General features: G+C 34.6%; 1 non-coding gene and 3 pseudogenes across 1 annotated transcript; 2 read left to right on the forward strand and 2 right to left on the reverse strand.

Annotated features, from left to right (window-relative positions):
- The first annotated feature begins 1,573 nt into the window (after nucleotides 1-1,573).
- Nucleotides 1,574-3,470, forward strand: LOC120215065 (annotated as a pseudogene).
- A 3,239-nt stretch (nucleotides 3,471-6,709) lies between these two features.
- On the reverse strand, nucleotides 6,710-17,293 carry LOC120215257 (annotated as a pseudogene).
- A 3,730-nt stretch (nucleotides 17,294-21,023) lies between these two features.
- Nucleotides 21,024-22,436, forward strand: LOC120215256 (annotated as a pseudogene).
- Nucleotides 22,437-23,623: 1,187 nt separating this feature from the next.
- Nucleotides 23,624-23,704, reverse strand: TRNAL-AAG. The gene has a single exon. It is a non-coding gene; the product is annotated as a tRNA-Leu (tRNA).
- Between the last annotated feature and the right edge of the window lie 109 nt (nucleotides 23,705-23,813).

A 23,813-nucleotide genomic window follows, 5' to 3' on the forward strand; every position in this document is an offset into this window, starting at 1 on the left:
TGACAAGGATGTATTTTCGAGAATTGTTCGTGCAAATAATACCTTTATATTTTTCTAAAAAGGATAATAATTTAAATGTTATTCGAATTTGTCATTTCAATATTTAGATTACGTACAATCTCTTAGTACCCATTTATGGCGTTGTGGGGTTCTAATCATTCCCCACGCGTAATCGACTCCCGAACCCTTTTTAAAAATGAATTTATGGTTAACGCGTAGCACTTTTTCTTTTAAAATTATTTTTTTAAAATTATTTAAAATAATTTTTAGGTATTCGACCTACCTAACCCAAAGGTCGATGACGACACCAATCTATTATTTGTTTTTATTTAAACTCACATTTTCTAAGATTAAGTTGGATTGCTCCCCGAATAACTCTAAAAAGTTAAGGACCGTTACAAAATGGATCCATAATCTAGAGAAGGGATCGATCCTTTTGTTTTCCCCAAGAAATAGATGGGTCTTTTGATTACTAGAATTATAAGCACTGATCATTTCAAGAAAAGAATCCTCTTTTTAATAAGGAATCAATCTTTTTAGCAAAAAATATTTAAAACCAAATTTTCAAATCGGTTTAAACTTTAAATTATTTTGAAAGATTTAATTAAATCTATTTTTTTAGAAGTATTTATTATATCAAAATATAATTTTAAACTTCAACAAACTTATTTCCTTGTGCATGTAAACAAGCAAAAACAATTATTTCAAGATAATTGTTTACTTATTCATAGAAAAGAATACATTCTATAACAACAATAATTTAATAAAAGTTGTTTACTTATGCATAGAGGAACGAATACATTCTATAACAAAAAATTTTTTAATAATCTTACATTTCATAATCAACACTAAAATTTTTATATATAATACTAACAATAATACTAGATTATGAATTGTAGGGAGCAAAAAATATAATTCTAAACTTAGCCCTCAATATTATATTTTTTCATTTCAATTTTTACTTTTTGATGTAATTTGATTTCTTTATTCAGTCAAATTACTTGATTTTTAAAAAATATAATAATTAAATCATTATTTACAATATTAACGTGTTAATCTATACGACAATCCACATTATTTCGTTACTGATTAATATAGTGTTATGATAACAATGGTATTAAAATTTATAAATAATATTTTAATGTGTGTATATGACATATAGAACCATTTCTATGGAACAGTGGCCATGTTAGTAATGAATCGCCATGGATTGTTACCCGCGTTTCAATGGCATTATTTTTATTAATATGAGTTAAGTATAAGAAATATATTCTCAAAGTTAATTTTTAATTATTTAATATTAAATTTCACATTTTAGTTTTATTGATGCTCAAACCTAAAATCTAAGGAATAACAATAATTCATTTAGTATCAAGGGTTTGATTCGTTTCATTTTCACTGGCATTAAGTACAAATATAAGTCAAATTAATAAAATGTATGACTAATAAGGGTTGAATACGAAAAAAAAAAAGCAAAATTGGAAAGTCAGCCTAAATGACAAAACGGCCCTTCATATTCACTTTTGTCCCCAAATCCTTTGCTTTTTCAGAAGCTTACCTGCCATACCCTCGCTTAGCTTTGTCTACAACAAGCCATTGTAAAGGGATCGGAAACTCCAAAAGGAGCAAAAGGGGTTCACTGCAACAAACCCGGATCAAGTTATTAAATTTGGGTTCCATTGATTCCAGACTTCTCTAATTTCTGGTGGGTCAACTAAACCTTGACTTTGTTTAAGGACTTTTAGTTGGAGAAGATAGTGCCTGTTGTTCTTGTTACACCTGTCTCGAGCTAGTACTATTTCTGTTGTTTCCAAATCTTCTACCTAAGCAATCCTCTTGCTTGTCAATCTTAGTCAAAGATTAGATTTTTTTGTTGGTCTCTTAGCTGGGGTTTTGCTGTGGTGCAAGGAATAACGTGCCCATTGCTTGTTCATTTTAGTTTATGAGTTTGGGTTTAATCTGAAAGGAACAAAGAAAACATGGTTTCAGAGTTGTTTGATTCAAAAAATTGAAGAACCAGGTGTTTTAGCATGCCCATTTCCTAGAATGTCTTCGGTACAATCTGGTGGTTTGAGTTATTACCATCCTCACTCTCTACTTTCTTCTTCTTCTTTCTCTCTTCTCCATTGCCGTACAGTAATGATTACCAAAAGGAGTCAAACCTGTTCCCTCATCATCTTCAGCTAGTAAATAAGCCCAGCTGTTTTGTTCATCATTGTTGTTTTGGCTGTTATATTCTTCATATCTGGCCTTCTTCATTTGCTGGTAAGATTTCTCATGAAGCATAGGTCTCCCTCATCTTTATCAGAATCCGACAGATACCCAGAAATGTCAGGGACTGATGCCTACCAAAGACAGTTACAGCAACTCTTCCATCTTCATGATTCGGGTCTAGATCAGTCTTTTATAGATGCTCTGCCTGTGTTTCTTTATAAGGAAATAATGGGGTTGAAGGAGCCATCTGATTGTGCAGTTTGTCTCTGTGAATTCTTGGAGGAAGACAAATTGAGATTACTTCCATTGTGTAGTCATGCTTTCCATATAGACTGCATAGACACATGGTTGATGTCTAACTCTACTTGCCCCCTTTGTAGAGGTACCATTTTCACCTGAGCTCCGAATTCAGAACCCAGTTTTTGACTTTGAGTATCCAAGGGAAGAAACTACGTTATCAAGCAATGGAGGGAGTGGGGTGTCTCTTAGCCCAAAACCAGCGGCGAATGACATTGGGAAGAGGGTGTTTTCTGTCAGACTAGGCAAATTCAGAAGTTCAAATGATGGAAAAGGGAGAGAAGGAGAAGAAGGAGAAGGGGAGACCAGTAGCAGTAATTTGGATGCTAGGATGTTACTCAATGGGATCATTCCAATATGTGGTTGCTGATGAGTTGCAAGTAGCTCTATTCCCTTCTAGAGGAGGCAATGGCACTGCTAATATTGTGAAGCTTGTGAAGGGAAGAGGTGGACAGAATGGGAATTCATCAAACGATGGGATGTTGAGGGAAAGAAAATTAAATTAACAAGTAAGGGGAAAGCTTCTCTGTTTCCAAGATCTGGCAATGGTCAAAGAGGGTAAATTCCCAAGTTCTTCAGATACCATAGGCTCTTCATCTGTTACTGTTGGTTTGCCATGGACTGATTGTAGAAATCAAGTTACCTAAGGTATTTACTGTTCCTTTGTACTCCATTATAGTCATATATATTCAGTGAATCAATCATTCAAGCTGTTTCTTTTAGCTTTTTTACTTTCTATTTTCTTCAAGAAACTTGATTCTTTATGCAATGCAACTTCCATGAATGTGCTTCTTCGCGTTCTTACTTTACATGCTTACTTCATGGCAAATTTGAAAGTAAATTCTAATATTTACTCTTAGGTCTTTCTCCTTCTGCCAACAATGTACACCAAAGAGAATAATACAGAAAAGGGTGAAAAAGGATACACTGTGAGGTCAAATCATCTGGTGCTTTCTGTGAGAGGCTTTTATTTATTTATTTATTTGTATTTTGACTATGATAAATTCCCTTAATTGATGCACTAATAGGAGCTTTTGTTTGCTTTTTGATGAGGGATGGTGGGATCCAAAAAAGTGGTTTAAAGGACTCTAGTGACCATTATATGGAGAAAGTTGACATCAGACATTAGCAAGTGGATTGTGGGGTCATATAATCATTCATCATCTTAATCTAAGTAAAGTTAAAGTGAACTTATTGAACTACCTCTAATGGTAAAAGGAAGAATTGTTCTCCCTAACTGACATTGGATTCAATTAATCATCTATAGTCTGTGTCAATAATTAAGAAATGTTCTGAATAATATTATATTGGAACTATCTCACTATTCAGAAAATAAATAAAAATAAAGTTCAGATCCCAACCTTACCTCTTTCTTAAACTACATTAAGTAGAAGTTCATTAAAAGCACCACATGATAAGCTGATAGCAGAGGGTTGAAAGCTTCTTTGAAACTTGAATTTGTTCTAGTCCTCAGCCCTCATACGAAAGGGAAATGCATGGATTTCTTTCCTTTTTAAGATTTTCATATCAGATTTTAGAATCAGGTCGGATCAGATCTAATTTCTTATCATTCGATCCAACAGATATAGATTATTATGTTGGTTCCCCTTCCCCTCATAATAGAATAGGCATGGTGATATGATTGGAGAAGACAAACTGCTGGTGTCTGATTGTTGTTTTGTTGGCATATATTATTAGATGGGCACGTGACTTGAGTATATGAGAAAGTGCAGGAGCAGGAGCCAAAGATGACGGCAATGTGAGCCAAAAGTCAAAACAAAAGTGAATGGCATGATTGGCAGGCATGAGTGTATTTGGTAGCTTAAGAGATCACAGTTAAAAAGACAGCATATGGATTATTGAGATTTGGTGGAAGAAGAATCCAAGGTCTCTTATTGTCCCATTTTTTAACCACGGGCAAATGGCCCTTTCGTAAATTCCAATAAACTTCTTTACCTTTTTGTCCTATTTTAACCATCTGACGAGCAAACCCCATTTGAGAGTTAAAGTTCAAGCTAGTGTTCTTCAAGGGTAGCCCATGCGCAATTAAAATGAACAATATTGCACTGGGATTTCACAATTTCAATTTGCATTGAAATGCTCATTGCTTTCGTCTCTATAAATTTAATAATAGTAAGCACCTCATCCCCATTTATATTTGCAAGACCATTCATTTTAAAATCGAGAAAAATACCAAAATCTAGGGACTTTAATGTGCATAATGTCTTGTGATTCAAAACTAAATCTTTTGCTAGCTCGAGAGCTGCCATGCTACGAAACGTTATTAGGAATAGTTTAGACATAGATTGTGATCATCCAAAGCCTAAAACACCCGACTCTCCGTAAAGACTGGAAAAATAAAATTCACTAAGACGTGTGCGCTATATTTGTTAAGAGATTTTGTGCGGAGTGTTGGGTTTGTTTAGGCCAAAACTTAACCCGTCACTTGAAGAATGCTAGAGAGCATGTCCACATTTTTGTGGAAATACAAGTGATCAAATCAAGAAATATATGATGGAATCTTGTCATATTCGATATGATCATTTATCTAAAAAAATACACCAATTGATATAGTTTGATAAGATTTTTATTTTTCTTAGATTACGGGATATGGGCTCATCTTTATCTTTGATGAAAATTCATCTAAACCGTTCATTGTATGGGGATTCAACTATAAATAGGTATTTCCCATATCATTTAGTCTTTTGGATACAACTCAAAGTTCACTCAATTCTCTCTTTTTTGTGTGTGCATTTCCCTTGTTTGATTTTGCTTTCGCATCCATTTAAGCACTTTTGTTTAGTGTGTTCAGATTTGCTTAGACGGCCAAAATTTTGAGAAGCATCTGAGATCACACAATTCGCTAGATCAAAACTTTAGGGACGTGACATAATGCACAAGGTGCATTCCTTGACTATAATGCCACATAAAGTGCAATACTAGAGAAAGTCAAGATTCTCGGTACTAAATATGTCAACGTTTCGGTTGCCATCTAAAAATAGTACTTGCTATGCCAATGCTACTTGCAGCATTATCTAATATTATAAATAAAAACGCTACCCTCAAATCAATTACCAAATGGACATGCGACATTTCTACTTTTTTTTATTAGATTTGCAACTAATTCAAAGAAAATTGAAGACAACATGAATAGATAACTAGAAGAACCAAATTATGAAGCCCAAAAGGCAAACAAGTTTCGCTTTCTAAATACATATGCAATCATCTTTTAAGTAGCACAAAGTCACAAACTACAACCGAACTCACCAAAATCCAATCACGGTGACCCAAACAACCCCAGCTCGTTTAAATTTTAATCGAAATTCCAATCCACTCAGATAAACAAACTCGTGAGTCATGACTACTCAATCTGATCTTCAAATTAAAAGCAAAAGGAAGAAGTAAAAGAAGAAATGGGAAACAGTACGGGATTATGCTTTCCTTAGATGAGTACCGGAAGAAAAAGGATTCATTAGGCCTGAAAATGAACTGAACGTTCAGTGAACCGTTCATGAACCGTGCGGCGGGAAAATCCTTTATGTGCGTTTATTTATTAAATGAACGAACATGAACAAGATTTTGTGTTCGTTTAATTAAATGAACGAACATGAACATAGGTCTCGTTCGTTCATTTACGTTCGTGAACGTTCGGTTATGTTCGTTCGGTTATGTTTGTTCATGTTCATTCATTTATGTTTAACCCAATATTCTTAAATCAATTTTGGTGACCAATTTGTAAGTATCTTAAAAATATTAATTAATCTGATATTCTGATGACAAACTCCATAATTAACCCAATTTTATTTGGAGATTAAATCCAATATGTTAACCCGTGAGGCACCTCGCACCTATATTCATTTTCCCTTTTTTTCCCCAAACCCTAGTGTTCACTTGAGAGTGAAGACGATTGATGAAAGCTTCAAAATAATTAAATATTATTTTTTTAAAAAGATTCATATTCAAATAACGCATCTTTAAAGATCTTTAAGGCATATGTATGCTCAATGGACTAAAAAAAAATTAAACACAAAATGAATCTGAAGGGAAAAAAATCAAAGTCTGTATTCTTTTTCACTGACAACTTTTGTACATAAATTTCTTATGATGTATTTGGCAAGTTATATATGAAATTATTTAAGTAAAAAGGGTTGGACTATTGGGTTTCGGCACATGGGTCGATCTTTCGATTTTGGGCTTTAATCAAATTGGCAAGCAATTTTGTACTGGAATGCAATGTATCTATACAACTTAACGGCGCCTCTAATCAGTAAATGCCATTATAAACAACTGAGAACTAGGAACTCATTGCTAGCGCCAGAAAAAAAATGTATAATTTTACTATCACCATTTGCAATAATAATTATGGCGAGCATTTAATCTTCAACTTTCGGCTCCCGCCCACGACAACAATCTTCAACTATCATCGTTGGACTATTGGGTTTCACCGACGATGCTTCAGATAAGTTAAAATCGAAGTTCCGCTCATTCAAAGGAAGAATCTCTCGAAGCAAATCGCACACTCAAATGTGAACTGGTAAAGTTAAGTCGGTCATCCCGACTTATGTCATGCATTACTCTCGAAAGAAACCTGAATTCGAGGCAGTCACCTAGGCTTCGAAATTGTAGCGGTTACAAGGCCTTTAAGTAACTTCAAAACGTCAGCAGTGTCATCAAGGTAATACTTAGCTTTGCTAGGCTTTCGGCCAACGGTGCATGCAAAGATTTCTGGAGCCACAAGCAAGGATGGATTAGAAACTGAAGTTAATCTGCTCTGAAACATATCTTCGTCGGATTTATCATCGCCAACACACATCACGAAATCAGGTGGCTCCCCACCATTGACCATTCTCGACAGAACCTTCTCCGCAACCAGCCCTTTGCTTACCCCCGGGATAAAAAAAATTGATTAGGAAGCTTGTTTCAACAATATTTTTTATTACATGAGAGGCAGGTAGCATCTAGGGGAGAATCAATTTTATCAGACCTGTGGTTTAACTTCAACAATGTGCTGGCCTCTATTAACAACTGCCGGTTCGTTTGCAAGAACACTTTCCAGATGATCTAGCAATTCCTTGGCCTGGCATGATCCGAAATCAGGGTCCGCATCTTGATGGTGCCACACCAAAGCACTCTCCTTCGGCTCTATGATGGAGCCGTCTGTTGCATCTATATACAGGCTCATGACAGGTTCCACAATCTTTTTCCATTCAAGGTCAGCACCAACAGGGCTGGTTTCCCATTCAGAGTCCCTACTCTATCTGCAGGAAGAAAACAGAAAATGACCCAAATTTATTTGTCATTTAGATTTTAGACTCGTTACTGGCCATATATTTAAAAATTATAGTAACTATACCTTATGAAGTACCCGTGCTCAGCAGCTATTCCCAACTTCTCGCACGGAGCAAGCCACTCACTAAGTGAAGTTCTCCCCCTCCTACTAGGGGTGTAAATGAGACGAGACAGATTACGAGCTACTAGAGATCGACTCGGTAAAGGCTCGATAAATACTCGGATCGACTCGAACTCGACTCAAATTCTTAACGAGCCAAAACGAACTGCTTGATACTCGACTCGAAAAGCTCATGAGCAGCTCGAAAATACAATATATTAATATTTTATTTTTTAAATAAATTATTAATAATATTAACATTTATGTGTTGAATTTTTAAAAAAAATACAGTAAGACTTTTATGCATTTAAGATTCAGGTTCGAGTTTGTGTTTGAGGCTTCAATCTAGTTAAGTTTAAGATTTTTTTTTCATTTCGAACCTTTTCGAGCTGCTCACGAGCTTCAATTCAGGATTTCGAGTTCGAGTCGAGCTTAAAAATTTTACGCTCGCGAGTTTTCGAGTCTAGCTTCATTTCAGAGTTTTCGAGTCGAGTCGAGTCGAGCTCAGCAATACTCGAGCTCGACTCGGCTCGTTTACACCCCTACCTCCCACTAACAATAAACACAGTGTTCTTAGGATCATCACAAAGGGTCTTGATGATAGAGATAATATCAGGGCTAGTAGATTTAATAATGGAAGCTTCAGGAACAACAATGCCATCGTAGTCTAGAAATATTGCTCTTCTATTTGTTCATTTATATGCCGAAACAATGTGATCAATAGAAAGCCTCCTAAAACTAAGAGAAAAAGACACGACTCTGAAGCTAAGGCCAAAACCGATGCCCCATAAACGTTTACTAAAATGATCTTGGCATTCTCTATCCAAGTCCATGGTAAAGCTGCGAGCCCAATATGCCACATCATGAGTACTGACATAACGGTAGTGTTTGTCATGTCGCAATTGTTTCTCCGACTCAGGCATGGTAATAGTTGTATTTAAAGCCTCGGCCACGGCATCAATATCCCAAGGATTTACCCTTATCGCTCCACTTAAAGAAGGTGAGCAACCAATGAATTCAGAAACAACAAGCATGCTTGTTCGTGATTCTGGCTGTACACCCAGTGCCTCATCTATACTAGGAGTTCCCTGCCGACAAACAATATACTTGTAAGAAACCAGATTCATTCCATCCCTCACTACATTTACTATGCAACATTCTGCTAGCACATAATAGGCATATTTCTCGTAACGGGAACAGGACGGTCAATCAAAATCACTGGCTGATATTTGAGTGAACCATAAACATCATTGATCTTTTTAGTAGTCATATGAGTCTCCTTCTTAGCTTCCTGGACATCCTTTCCAAAGCCCCTTGCAGGATTCACAAACTGAACCAGTACTATTTTACCCTGCATGTCTGGATGCTGCTGTAACAGCTGTTCAATAGCCAGTAGTTTAAGACTGATGCCTTTGAAAATATCCATGTCATCTACGCCAAGAATCAACTTTTTCCCTTCAAACTATTTCTGAATCTCTTTGACCTTGGCAGCAGTGGAGGAGAGATTCAACACTGATTCAAGTCTACCAATATGAACTCCTATAGGTGTTGAAAGTCAAATTCGGTGGCAGCTAAATTTGTCAAATTAAGCTGCATTCGGTGGCTTTCGGTGCACATTGAGAGTTTAAAAAATATATATAATTCCACCGAAATTGTTGAAAAAGTGGATGGTAAAATTACACAGTTAGACCATGTACTTTAGGGTATTTACAAGATTATTGTTTAAGCTTCAACTATAAATACCATAACCCGTTTAGCTTTAAAATATCCCAAATCATTCTAGCTTTCTCCCAATACTAAAGAATTTAGAGAATTTACTTGAGAGTTGTTTTCTCATTTTTATCAAGAGAGAATTGTTATTGTTTTCTCCTTGTTAGATTGAGAGAAGTTGTAATTCCTATTTTCTCATAGTGAAATTCTTCTACCGTTGCCCGTGGTTTTTACCCTATATTATTTAGGGGTTTTTCATGTAAAATTTGTGTCTTCTTTATCTTCATTTTTATTTTTTCAAATTATCAGTTGCGATTTTGCTCTATCCGATCTCCCACTTGGAGATTTGATTGGAACAATAATATCTTCACACAATTATTTCTACCTTATACCCTCATGTTGCTTATGTTTCTGTCAGGCCACAAGAGGATCGACACTAAATAAATTTATTGGTATTGATCGCATTCGTCATGAAATTAGCTATGTTGTCTTTGGTATTGATATTCTGCATATCTACCATCTTTTCTTCCACCTTTTCACGAATAAAATGATACTGAACTCGTATATGCTTTGTCCTTAAATGAAATGTTGGATTCTTTGCTAAATGCATGGCGCTTTGACTGTCACAAAACATAGAGACATACTCTTGATTGTGCCCAAGCTCCTCCAATAGCATATTCAACCAAATTGTTTCTTTACTGACTTGTGTAGCTGCTACATATTATGTCTCTGTTGTGAACATAGCCACAACTGACTGCAATTTTGAAACCAATTTACAGTTCCACTAGCAACTTTGAACACATATTCTGTAGTAAATTTGTTTTTATTCAAATCTCCTGCATAGTCAGAATCTACATACCCATTGATAAGTAAGTTTAATCCTCCGTAACATAATGCAACATAGTCAGGATCCTCTCTACTGTATTCCAATGCTCTTTGTCTAGATTCGTCATATACCGACTAACCACTCTCACTGCTTGTGCAATATCTGATCTTGTACATATCATAGCAAACATTAAACTTCTCACTGTCGTTGCATACAGTACTCGAGACATCTTCATACTCTCTTCTTCACTGCTAGGACTCATACTGGAGGATAATTTGAAGTTAATAAAAAGACGGGTAGAAATTAGCTTACAATCTTACATGTTGAATCTTGACAAGATCTTCTTCAAGTAATTCTTTTGTGAAAATCAAATCTTCTTATTACTTATGTCTCGGTGAATTTACATCCCTAGAATCTTGTTTGCTTATCCCAAGTCTGTCATTACAAATTCCCTAACTAGTTGTGCCTTCAATTCTTCAATATGATCTTTGTTGGATCCTGCAACCAACATGTCATCCACATACAATAACAATATAACAAAATCGTAATCACCAAACCTCTTGAAATAAGCACAAGGGTCTGCATTAAGTTTGTTGTATCTAAGGCACATAATGAAGGAATCAAATCTCTTATACCAACACATCAGCACATGTTTTAGATTGTACAAAGATTTGTTCAACCTGCAAACCCAATTCTTCTTTTCTTTTTCTTCAAAACCTTTAGGCTGGAGCATGTAAATTTATTCTTCAAGATTTCCATGAAGAAAAGTTGTTTTAACATCTAGCTGCTCTAAATATAAATTCAATATAACACATATTGTCAAAACTACTCGAACTGTTGTTAGTCAAACCACAAGGGAAAAAATTTCATTGAAATCAATACCTTCTTTTTGAGCATATACTTTGACTATCAGTCTTGCACGATACCTCTCAACTTGATCGTCACCATTTTGCTTGATTTTGAAGACTCATTCGTTGCCACTTGGCTTCCTTCCTTGTGGTAATGGCACAAGGTCTCATGTATTATTTTTATGAAAGGCTTCGATTTCTTCTTGTATCGCCATCATCCATAGAGAAGCATTTGAGCTATTTATTGCCTCTTGGAATGTTGATGGCTCACCGTCCTTTGTTAAAAGGCAGTATGCAATATTACCTTCTATAACATAATATGAATGCCAATTGGGACGTCTTCTCACACGATCTGATTGACGAGTTGTTGGAACTTCAGAAATGTGCTGGTTTTGCTTCAGAAGAATATCTTTGTTCAAACTCATTTTCCACATGTATTTGTGTAGTATCTGACTTTTCAGCGCTATCATCGTATTCTTTTCTTTGTAGTTTATCTTCTACAAATATAGCATCCCTGCTGATAATCACTTTACGGGCAGTGGGATCCCATAAGCGATACCCCAAGAATTTGCATTTCCTGGATTTTGATTCCAACTTTAAAATTTCTTGAGTTGTACATCACGAACACAATACTTCCAAATACATGGAGGTTTGAATAATCAACTGGTTTACCAGTCCACATCTCTATTGCAGTTGATGGAGCTCGATTCACCAAATAACAGGCGGTATTGACTACTTCTGCCCAAAATGAATTTTCTAGACCTGCAGCTCTCAACATTGCTTTTGTTCTTTCTAACAAGATTTTGCGCATCCGCTCTGCCACTCCATTTTGTTGAGGAGTGTTCGCCACTGTGAACTGTCTTTTTATGCATTCTTTCCTGCAAAAGTCATCAAATTCTTCACTTGTGTATTTTCCTCAATTATCTGTTCTGAAACACTTGATTATATTTCCATAATCAAGTTCCACCCGCGCTTTGAATTTTTTGAAAGTTGAAAACACATCTGACTTTTTCTTAATAGGATACACCCAACATCTCCTGGAATAGTAATCAAAAAATTAGACAATGTATTTTACTCCGTCTAGAGATGTAATTGGTGCTTGCCATACGTCAGAATGAAACAATTCTAGAACACTTTTTCACCTAGAATTTGACGTGTTGAATTTTAACAGGTGCTCTTACTTGTTATGCAATGCTCACACAAAGTAAGTGATACCTTTTTTAAGTCTGGAATTAGTTTTTGCTCTAAAAAGACTTTCATTCCTTGTTCTGACATGTGTTCAAGTTTCTGATGTCATAGCATTGCAGAATCTGAACTACATAAGGTAATAGAGACTTCTAATTCTAGCAAAGTCTCTCCCTTTATTATGTACAAATTTTTTGCTAACTTTTCATCTTTCATCACCACAAGCGCTCCGCGGAACACTTTCATGATTTCTTTCCGTGTTTCAATCTTGCTTGCATTATTATCCAACAATTTGTAGGATAATAAATTTTTCTTCAGACCTTTCACGTGCCGCACATCTCGAACTTTAATTATTTCATTATAAATCTTCAATTTGATGGTTCCCACGCCAATGATCTCTAAGACATGATCATTACAATTATACACAGATCCTCTATAGACATGTTAATAATGATGGAACCATTCTTTTCTTGAGATCATGTGATATGTTGCTCTTGAATGAATGAGTCATATATCTGCAAATCGTTTTTTATTTTCCATGATTGTTAACTGCTCACAACATAGAGTATCTCCATCATCTGAAGTATTTGCGGTATTGTCTTGTGCATTGGAGTTTTTACCTAGACTCCAACAACCCTTTTTCAAGTGATCATTCTTGTTGGGTTATGGGATCCAGCGATCACCTTTAGGGATTCTATCGTGTATGAGCGCGATATCGGTACATGACTGTCCAATATGCCGAGACCCACGTGTGCCTTTCGAAGCCCCTAGGCCCGCCCGCAGCACGCTATAGATGCGGGGCTCTGCAATGTCGTGGTGAACTATGGGGGGTGCCCTACAAGAATCCACATTGGCTTGGGAGAACCCAGTGATCACCCACTACATAGATATAAGGTTAAAATGATCCACCTACTTATTACCAATTGGTTTTAAGAAAGAATTGTGACCATTCGCTTCAGAACTATGTAGTTAAGCATGCTTGGACCAGGGAAATCCAGGGATGGGTGATCCACTGGGAAGTTCAGAAATGAATGACTCGATCCTACAATTGGTATCAGAGCAGGTTGCATGTTCAAATCCCCCAGGTGTTGCTGAGGGGTGATTGTTGGGTTATGGGGTCAAGCGACCACCCTTAGAGATTCTATCGTGTATGGGCGCGATATCGGTATGTGACTGTCTAATCTACCGAGGCCCACGTGTGCCTTGCGAAGCCCCTAGGCCCGCCCGCAGCACGCTATAGATGCGGGACTCTGCAATGCCGTGGTGAACTGTGGGGTTGCCCCACAATAATCCACCTTGGCTTGGGGGAACCCACTGATCACCCACTAAAAAGATATGAGGTTAAAATGGTCCACATACTTATTAACAATTGATTTTAAGAAGGAATGGTAACCATTAGCTTCAGAACTCTGTAGTTAAGCGTGCTTGGACCAGGGAAATCCAGGGATGGGTGACCCATTGGGAAGTTGTTCATAAATGAATGACTCGATCCTACAATTCTTTTCCACAGTTATAACACTTTAAATTCTTTTTGATTCTCGACTTCGATATACCATGTTTGTGACCATTGCTTTGGCTACGTTCTGTTGATCTCCTTCTCATCACTGTCAACTCTTCTACTTGTTGCATATTTACTTGTCTGTCTTCCTTGTTCTTGCGCCGATTTTCTTCTTGTAGAACAGCAGTTGCAACATCATCAAAGACTAGACTGGTAACATTATTGTTTGTCAAGTTGATGATGAGTTGATCATACGAATCAGGTAGACTTTGAAGTAAAAGTTCAACACGTGCTTGTTCTCTTATTGTACATCTTAAGGATGTAAACTGAGAAAATAAAGTGTTTAATGTATTTAAGTGTTCCGTCATTGAAGTAGATTCTGACATACGGAGAGTGTACAATTTTCTCTTAAAGAAAATTTTATTGTGCAACAATGTGGCCTTATACAATTTGGTGAGATGATCTCATATCTCTTTAGGTGTCTTCTTCTCTTCAATGTTTGACAATATTTCATCTGCTAATGCTAGATGAAAGTTTGTCATAACATTCCCGTCTATTTCGATCTATTTGTTGTCATCTGTGACATCTACTGGCCTTTCACTGATAGCTACTAGACAACCATCTTTTCTCGGGATGGCCTTCATCTTCAATTTCTACAATGAGAAATTTCTCAAATTGAACTTTTCAATATCAAATTTTGTTACCATAGCTTCTATTACAGATAACTCTCACTATTTCACTTTCGTGAATAGTTCTCTAGAACCTTCAAAGAATTAGTAATATCTTCTTACTTTCTTATATTGGAGAATCCACTTTTTGATGTCAACCACAGAGACAATAAATAGATATTACACACTCAAATCTGGCTATTGATACCAATTGTTGCGGACTACAGTTATCGGATAGAACAAAATCGCAACTGATAATTTGAGAAAATAAAAATGAAAATAAAAAATACACAAATTTTACGTGAAAACCCCTAAATAAGAATTACAACTTCTCTCGATCTAACAAGTAAAAAACAATAACAATTATCTCTTGATAAAAAGGAGAAAACAACTCTAAAACAAACTCTCTAAATTCTCTAGTATTGAGAGAAAACTAGAATGATTTTGTATGATTTTAAAACTAAATGGGTTAGAGTATTTATAGTTTAAGCTTAAAGACTAAATTTATAAATACCCTAACGTATATGGACTAACTATGCAATTTTACCAACTTTTTCAACAATTTCGGTAAAATTATATATATTTTTTCAACTTTCGGTGAGCACCGAAAACCACCGAATGCATCTTAATTTGACAAATTTAACTGCCACAGAATTTGACTTTCAACAACAGGAAGAATTTTGATAAAACTTGCGCTACCAAAGTAATCAAGTCCAATATGTCCTCTTTTAGATTCATAATCAAGGCCCAGCATTCTACTGCAGCAGGACAAGAAATGTCGTGCATAATCAAACGTATGAAAACCAATTAGATCACAATTCAGCAGTCCCCTCAAAATCTCGTCTCGAACAGGCAATGTTTGATATATTTCTGATGAGGGGAAAGGGCTGTGGAGGAATAATTCAAGCTTGATCCTATGGAAGTGTTTCCTCATAAATGTGGGAAGAACCATCAGGTGATAATCATGAATCCAAACATAATCATCATCTGGATTGATGACTTCCATAACCTTGACAGCAAATATTTTATTAGCAGAAACATATGCCTGTCATAGAATACGATCAAACCTATCACCATGGTCAGGACACATGGGCAGCATGTAGTTGAAAATAGGCCACAAATGCTGTTTACGGAATCCAAGATAAAACTTCTTCTGCAAATCATGAGGTAGAAATGTAGGAACACAATTAAAATCTTCCAACAGTTTTTGGGCAACTTCTTCCTGTTCATTCACATCTATATCGACCTTGAGAGATCCTATGTATATAACCTCTGTTTCTGGAGAAAAAGAGCATCATTTAGATGTAGTAAAAGAGCATCCTCATCCCAACTGAATCGCCATTTAGAAGTCTCTCCATCTCTTTTAGCAAGCAAAGGTAACATGTTTGCCACTATAATTTTGCGTTCTCTACAACCAGATGAAGTAACATCTGAATCCTCATCATTACTGCTACAGGAACCCATGTCAGAGATTATCCCAGGAACAGTCATTACGCGAGGAAGAGCTCTTGGAGTTTGAGGAATATCAAGTAGATCCCCAGAAACCAAGTGTAAAAAATTTGCACACGATCTTGATGGCATTAAAGGTTCTATTTGACGAAAGCATACAAACAAAACCCACACTACAATAAACTGTTTCAATTAAAATGTTCACAGATCTGCAGACAAAAAGATATTAATTGGTTGAGCTCATTCACATTAATCAAGGAAGCAATACAGAGGATTAAACACCATGATTTCTATCAACTGTATAGCACCTCAAATAAGAGTATTTTTTTCTCAATAGTTTTGACTTTTCGCAGTATTTTTGTAAAAATCCTCTAACGGGTCATTCTTTAGCATTTTTATTTAGAAACAATCAACTAATGTGATAACAAAAGCAAAATAAAAATAATGTTACAATTAGTACAAAGAAGCCTTGAAAATACTTAATTTGTAGTCTTTCCTATTCTTAGCAAAAACGAGATCCGGAACCTTATTTTGATCGCAGGTAATTTTGCCGCAAAAAATATATATTTAAGAAAAGAATGAAGAAACTGCGCTAATAGGTATCACAACACGCACCAAAAATATTAATATATCCGGAGAAAAAGTAAGAACAAAGTTCATGGAAAAAATTACACGCCAAGAATCTCAGCAGAAAAAAATTATAACAACTGGCCGATCTTCATTTTATCTTGTTATTAATTAAAATTATAAAGATTAAACTAATCAACGAAATCCGATTCCAACGTTTAACATAACACAAATAAATAAAAATAAAGAAAGAATGGAGTACAAATAAAAAAAGGGGGGAAAACATCAATTTGGTTTATTTTTCCCGCTTTTTCTAAGCAACCAAGCAAGATGTAAACAAAAGCCGAAGAAAAAGACAGTGAGTCAAGTAAACAATAGATCAAATAACAAAAGGAAAGCGTAAACAAAACGACGGTGCAACCGACCAGAATTCCGGAAGGAGATACTTACTTGCACGTCACGGCGGTTTGAAAAGAGAACCTACGGCCGACGAGAGGCGGTTTTCCTGCTTGAAAGGAAATGGGGGAAAAGTTCGTTAAAGTTGAGAGGAGATAAAGTAGAAAGAGAGAAGGAACGTATGAAGAAAGAAGATCGAAGAAGAAAATGGAAGACCGGAATTAATGAATGAATTCAAAGTGTGAAAATAAAATCGGAGAAAAATATAAACAGTTTGTTTATAATTTTTTTGTATAATTATTCTTAATTATTATATAATGAATTTACGAATAGGATAATTTCGAAAGTCGCCGTCTTTACCTCAGCTGGGTTACTTTTTTAACCATGGTTTTCTCCCTTTTTTGAATTAAAGTTCCTGTGGCTTTACGTAAATAACCTTCTTTTTTTCTTCCTATTGTCGAGATTTCGTCCGGATAAATTCAAATGATCTGAATTGTACTTTTAATTAGTAGGTGAATTTTTTAATAAAGATTTTATGTAAATATATGAATTCGAATTCAAGATATATTTAGATGATATTAAATTTCTTATTACTTAAATCATCCCTATTAAATGGACAATATAAATTATTTAAAAGAATACAAATCAAACGAATTAGTAGTTAAAAGAATAATCAATGATGATTATTATATTTAGAACTCTTGGATTATATCACGATGTTTGCATGTATATTTAAATATTAATATTAATTTAACCTATAAATTCCGTCAAAGTTTCCACAACTGAGTGTTGCTCTTTACCATTGTCGGTCATTGTTAGTTTCTATGACTGGTCACAACTGAATGTTATCAATAATGACGGTAAGATCTCAAAATTTACAATTCACTTTTTTTATCTCTTAAATGTGAAATTAATGTATGTTTTATTAAAAAAATATCATTGGCTTCACAAACCTAGATTACCTAATCTAAAATCCTACAAATTTCTCTAAAATATATTACATAATAAGAAAATTACAATTTAATTCCTTTGAAAATAAGGACACCAAAAATTTAAAAATAAATCATTATAGACTCAAATAAATACACTCTTAAATTAAGTTTACTTTGAGTCAATTTTAGAATTAGACCAAATTCATTTTTTTGGTACATAAAAAACTTAGGTGAGGGTGATTTCTCTATTCCAGGTTAGAGTATACTTAAGATCCAATTGAGATTTATATAAGAATTTATAGATTGTCCACTAAGAGTGATAGTGGTAGGATTCGAACTTGACTTTACAAGCTCAAATTCTTGAATCTAATCCACTTGTTCCAACACTCGTTGGCAGACCAAATGACCTCGGTGGTAAAGAAATTATTGTTATTCATTGAGGTTCCGGTTCGAGCACTAGAAATACCAGGGTATGAGTGTTTAATGTCAAAAGGTTGAGAATTATATTTGAACATATACTACCTTACCCAGATTAATAAAAAATGTTAAGTCGGTTTATATTATTATTATTTTGATTAATATGAGGTAATTACAAGATAATATATGTCCAAAGATAATTTTCAACTATTTGACATTTAATGCTCATATCCTAATATTTTGTGTACTCGAACCTAAGACCTCAAGGCATAACAATAATCTCTTTATCATTGAATTTGTTTGATTCGTGCATGATTCATATTATTAAATATTTTTTAATCAAATTAAATTAACTCATTTCAAATTAATGAAATCAAACTGTTGGATTTATATAATCAAAGATGGATCTATTAAAAGCCCGTTTCCCTGCAACGACATAAACATCGGAGGCCGGCGAGGGCCATGTCATCTGTCCACGTTGTCTCAATATTGGGAGATCGTGGGTTTATACTTGTTAGGCCCCACCTGACACGTGCTAACACGTGAGGATGAAAAGATAAAGGGGTATATGTGGGGCCGTGGGGTTCGGCCTAATCCTAAAAATTTCAAACGACGTGTGGGGCCCAAGATTATCTGATCGCCGCATTCCACGGATTGGCGGAAAGATGTGAGGGGCGGGCCCCATTTCGTCCCTATCCAAAAACCCATTCCATAGGGCCCATTTTAGCTAAGACTGTTCCAATTCGTTTCCTGCACGCATCGGTTTTATTTATTTATTTTTACACATGATTGTTGATTATAATTAATTCCAGGGATATTTACCAACTTACCATGTACGTAATGAATTTAAATATTAAATTAATTTATTTAAAAAACATTCTTTATAAATTAATTTATAGGTATTTTTGCGGATTTTAGAATTAGGTCAACAAAATTATTAGTGAATAAGATTATATAATATATTATTAAAAAAATTATATTATTTTGTTTGTTTGATTCAAAAATAAGAGTAGTGTGATGAGATGATGTCATATATTCCGGTACAATGTCCATTATATTATTTACTTACTATTAATTACCGATTGAAGATATTAGATCTTTTAATAATGTATGTATATAATTTAAATGTTAATATTGTGAATGAAATAAAATGAATTAATTGAATTATCATATGTATTATTCAATAATCATATTTATTATTAACAATATTATATTATGATTTTCAGATAATATTATAAATTTAGATTAAATTAAATTTAAAATCTCAGATACATGATGTAAAGACTATAACTATATTAAAAACATCATTAATAATATGCATATCGAACTTAACATTGTCACAATCATGACAATGAGAATTCTTCTAACAATATGTTGATTTAAGTGATAATCAGTTTGATATCGTTTAAGCAATATTTTAGGTTTGAGTCTTTGTGTATGTAGAAAATCTCTTCTATGAGATTTACCCGTCAAAATCAGCTGTGCGACCTGAATCAATCAAGACGAAACCTTAAAACTGGTAGGGGGGAAATCCTTCTAACACGGTTTCCCAACACAAATCAATCACTGCATTTCTTTTTTAAAACCAGCGATGGGTATTTGTTTAGGGATTATTCTAGACGACAATGAAGGTTATCAATTTAAAATTATATTAATAATCTTTATTTTTTAAAAACGTATGGCAATAAATATAAATTTTTTTATATTGACTCGAGTCCACACGAAATTAAATAAAAAATATTCAAATTAACAGAAAATTTATATTTGTAACAATTTTAATACAATCATTTGTTATTTAATTTAGAGTTGTTTTATTTTATTTATATCTGTAATCTAATATGCATAAGACAATTTTTAAAAATTATTTATATCTATATCAAGCATATAGTTTAAGGATTATATTAAACATAAAATTGAAAAAAAAAACAAAGAAACATGACAGACGTATAATCCTAGTTGTGAATTTTTTTTTACTATTAGTATATAAAATAATTATCCATATGGATAATGTACATTTTTACTTTTAGGTTTATATATCAAATAGGCCATTTAATTGCACTTAGTTTGGGTCACGAATTAACTAAGTTTTAATTTAAAATATACCATCAAATAAGTTAAAACTTAAAAAATTAACTAAAATTAAGTCTTAACTTTTTAAAATAATAATTCATTTGATTCATAACTTTTTAAGTAAATGTTTATTTAATTTTTCTTAATAAAAATGAGGTCGAGGCTAGAAATTAAATCATTACAATGCTAGAAGAAAGACTAGAGATATCTCTAAATAAAATCGATAGAAGAGTGACCGGAACTCGGAAGAGACTCGAACACTTGAACCGAATAAGATAATATCAACGAGGTTTTAGCCATGAAAGCTTAGAGGGGATATTTTTTTATATAAAAATTAATTTATCCTATGATTGAAATTAGGGACTTGCATAATTTTTAGAGACAATTAAAGGGGCTACGTTGTAATATAAGATTTCCTTTTATTAATTGAAAAAAAAAACATATTTTTCCTCTAGTGTAAGGACCCAATGGGCATTGTCCCAGACCAATATCTGAGTGGCCGAAGGCCTTCAAAAATGTTTTACAGCCGAACAGATTAGTTTTTTTTTTTATCTTTAGCTGAGATTTTTTTTAGTGTCGTTTACTGTTGGAGGGTTTTAGTGCCAAATTGATTAATCTTTGGCTTCGAATTTTGATCACTCTCCTTTTATCGTACAAAACCCAGAAATTTCCTCAAGTTAATCAGTATCATCTTCTCTATCAATCATTTCGATTCCTTCGACCATTTCCTACAAAACCCCTAAATTCTCTATGGTCTCTCTTTAACTAGCGTGATTGGATATTCAGAACCATTTTTCTTTTGGAGTTCTTTGTTTTTTTTATTAATTAGTTATAATTATTTAAGGTGTGCAGTGTTATTTTACGAGCATGGCTCGGGTTTATATCGGGAATTTGGATCCCCGGGTTACTGAGAGGGACCTCGAAGACGAGTTTAAAATTTTCGGCGTTCTCCGCAGGTAATATTCTTTTCGTGAATGAAGAAAAGAAGCGAATTTTGATAGGGTCATGGGTATTTGTAGGTTAAATTTTCAGATTTTGGCAACTTTAATAAGTTATTTAATTTGTTCTTCCACATCATACAAGATGAAGTCTTGCTTTCTGCCGTTTGAAAAAGTTGTTCTTTTATTTATTTTTAATTTTCTGTTTGTGGTATATTGATTGATTTGTTGATGATGAAATGGATTCAGTGTATGGGTAGCTCGAAGGCCTCCAGGGTATGCATTTATCGAGTTCGATGATCGCAGGGATGCTATCGATACAATTCGTGAACTGGATGGTTTGTGTACTTTCTCTTATTCCAATTTTACTGTGAATCTTTATTCTTTGGGAGCTTATTTCTTCTGTTTGTTGCATCTCTCTCACATGTTTGAAATATGGCTGTTTTTAGCTCCAATGCCCTGATAAAAGTTTTCCATTTTAATTGGTTAATGATTTTCTTTGGTATTTCAACATGTTGCTATTGTTTACTAGTTTTTGGCACCTGGTTGCTTTGGTGGTTTACTTTGTTCTGATTGTTTATCAGAAGTTTAATTCTAAGTTTGTGGGTCCTCGGATTCGAATGACATTTCTGATTACCTTGATTTATTGACCTTTGCCAAAATCTGCCAACTATTTTCCTTTTTCTCCTTGAAGGAAAGAATGGTTGGCGTGTGGAACTTTCTCATAACTCGAAAGGTGGCAGAGGCCGTGGTGGGGGTGAGGATTTGAAGTGTTATGAGTGTGGTGAACCTGGTCACTTTGCTCGTGAATGCCGCTCACATTATGGCTCATGAGGCTTGGGAAGTAGGCAATGTCGAAGCCCCAGTCGTTGCCACCGGAGTAGTCCAAGTTATGGGTATGGACGGAGCTATAGTCCACGACGGAGAAGATCTCCACGGCGTCGGAGCATATCACCTCGTCCTGGTCACAGCTACAGCAGGTTGCCTCCATATCGTTATACTCGCCGTGATTCACTTTATGCAAATGGGTAAGTCATGCAAACTTAATTACTTTAATTATTCGGTATCTCATTTACAATGCTTTCAGTGTACATCCGATCTGATATTCTTTTTGCTTAAATTCCTTTGCAGATATTAAAGAGGAGCCTTAACTTGAATCATATCTGGAACGTCAACATCGATGGCAAACAAATATGAAAAATACTATAGTTTTAGGTTCAGTGAGGGAAAAAAAAGGATATAGTTTATTCCTGTTTGTCGTGACACTTAGGTTGTTAGAACCTGTTCTGGCTTCTACTGTGCAGTGTTAGTGTTCCTCAGACACCGTTCTGCGGTAGCTTGCTTGCTTTGTTCAGCATATGGAACTCGGAGGTCTCGTTTCTTACTTAATATTGTTATCTGTTATATTTAAATGTTAACTTAGTTACATTGATATGGAAAGTTCATATATCTTAAGGATTTTGTATGTTTTGTTGTGACGTGTGAGATTTGGAAGTAAAGGGCAGATCATCCAATCATTTGGCCACTTTAATGCATCTTAGTGCACCACTTGAATCAGTTGATCTGCTAGGCTATCACCCTCTGCATATGTCGAAACCGTGCTCGAGTTGCATGTTGAATTCGCATCGCATTGCTAATAGTAACTATTGGATTTTGGTGGCGGCCTTGTGTTGGTGCATGCCATTGCCATCAAATATTGAATGCAACAGAAGCTCTTGTATTTTCTTGAGCAGATGAAGGCAGTTAGTTTTGGTTTAGAAACACTGCCATCAAATATTTTATATTATTTCTCTGTGCTTGAATTTAAGCTGTGTTTTTTAATTGATCAGATGTTGGTTGGCAAGGAAATTCAGAGTTGGTTTGGATGGAATTTTTTAAAAAAAATTCAAGGTTTTTGAAATACGTTCAGTTCAAGGATACATTTTAAGCATAATATTCTCACCCGAATTTATAAAATAAAATAATAACTTTATTTTTTTTATAAAAAAATTAATATTAACTTATTTAAAAATAAAAATTGATAATATTTAGTGGTAATGCCTTCTAATGGATTTTAAGATGATGAGTGGGTGTTATAAACACCTAATTATTCCTTTTCTATTTATTTATTATGTACCAAAAAAAGAAAACGAAGAACGGTTCATGGTTCAAACTCCATCGAGCCGATTCAAGTCCATAGCCATATTATGGGCTTTGCACAACAAGCCGGAAATTTAATTTGTTGAGAGTGGGATTTGAACCCACGCCCTTTCGGACCAGAACCTTAATCTGGCGCCTTAGACCAACTCGGCCATCTCAACTCAGTTATTTTGAACTTTTTATAATAGAAAACCGGATTAGTTCCAGCCCTCCCAGTTATAGATCTGACTCGTTTACACGTTTGTGGGTAATATATGTAAGCATTCATGT

Source organism: Hibiscus syriacus, unplaced genomic scaffold (genome assembly GCF_006381635.1).
Source record: "Hibiscus syriacus cultivar Baekdansim isolate YM2019G1 unplaced genomic scaffold, ASM638163v2 tig00110114_pilon, whole genome shotgun sequence".
Classification (NCBI taxonomy): domain Eukaryota; kingdom Viridiplantae; phylum Streptophyta; class Magnoliopsida; order Malvales; family Malvaceae; genus Hibiscus; species Hibiscus syriacus.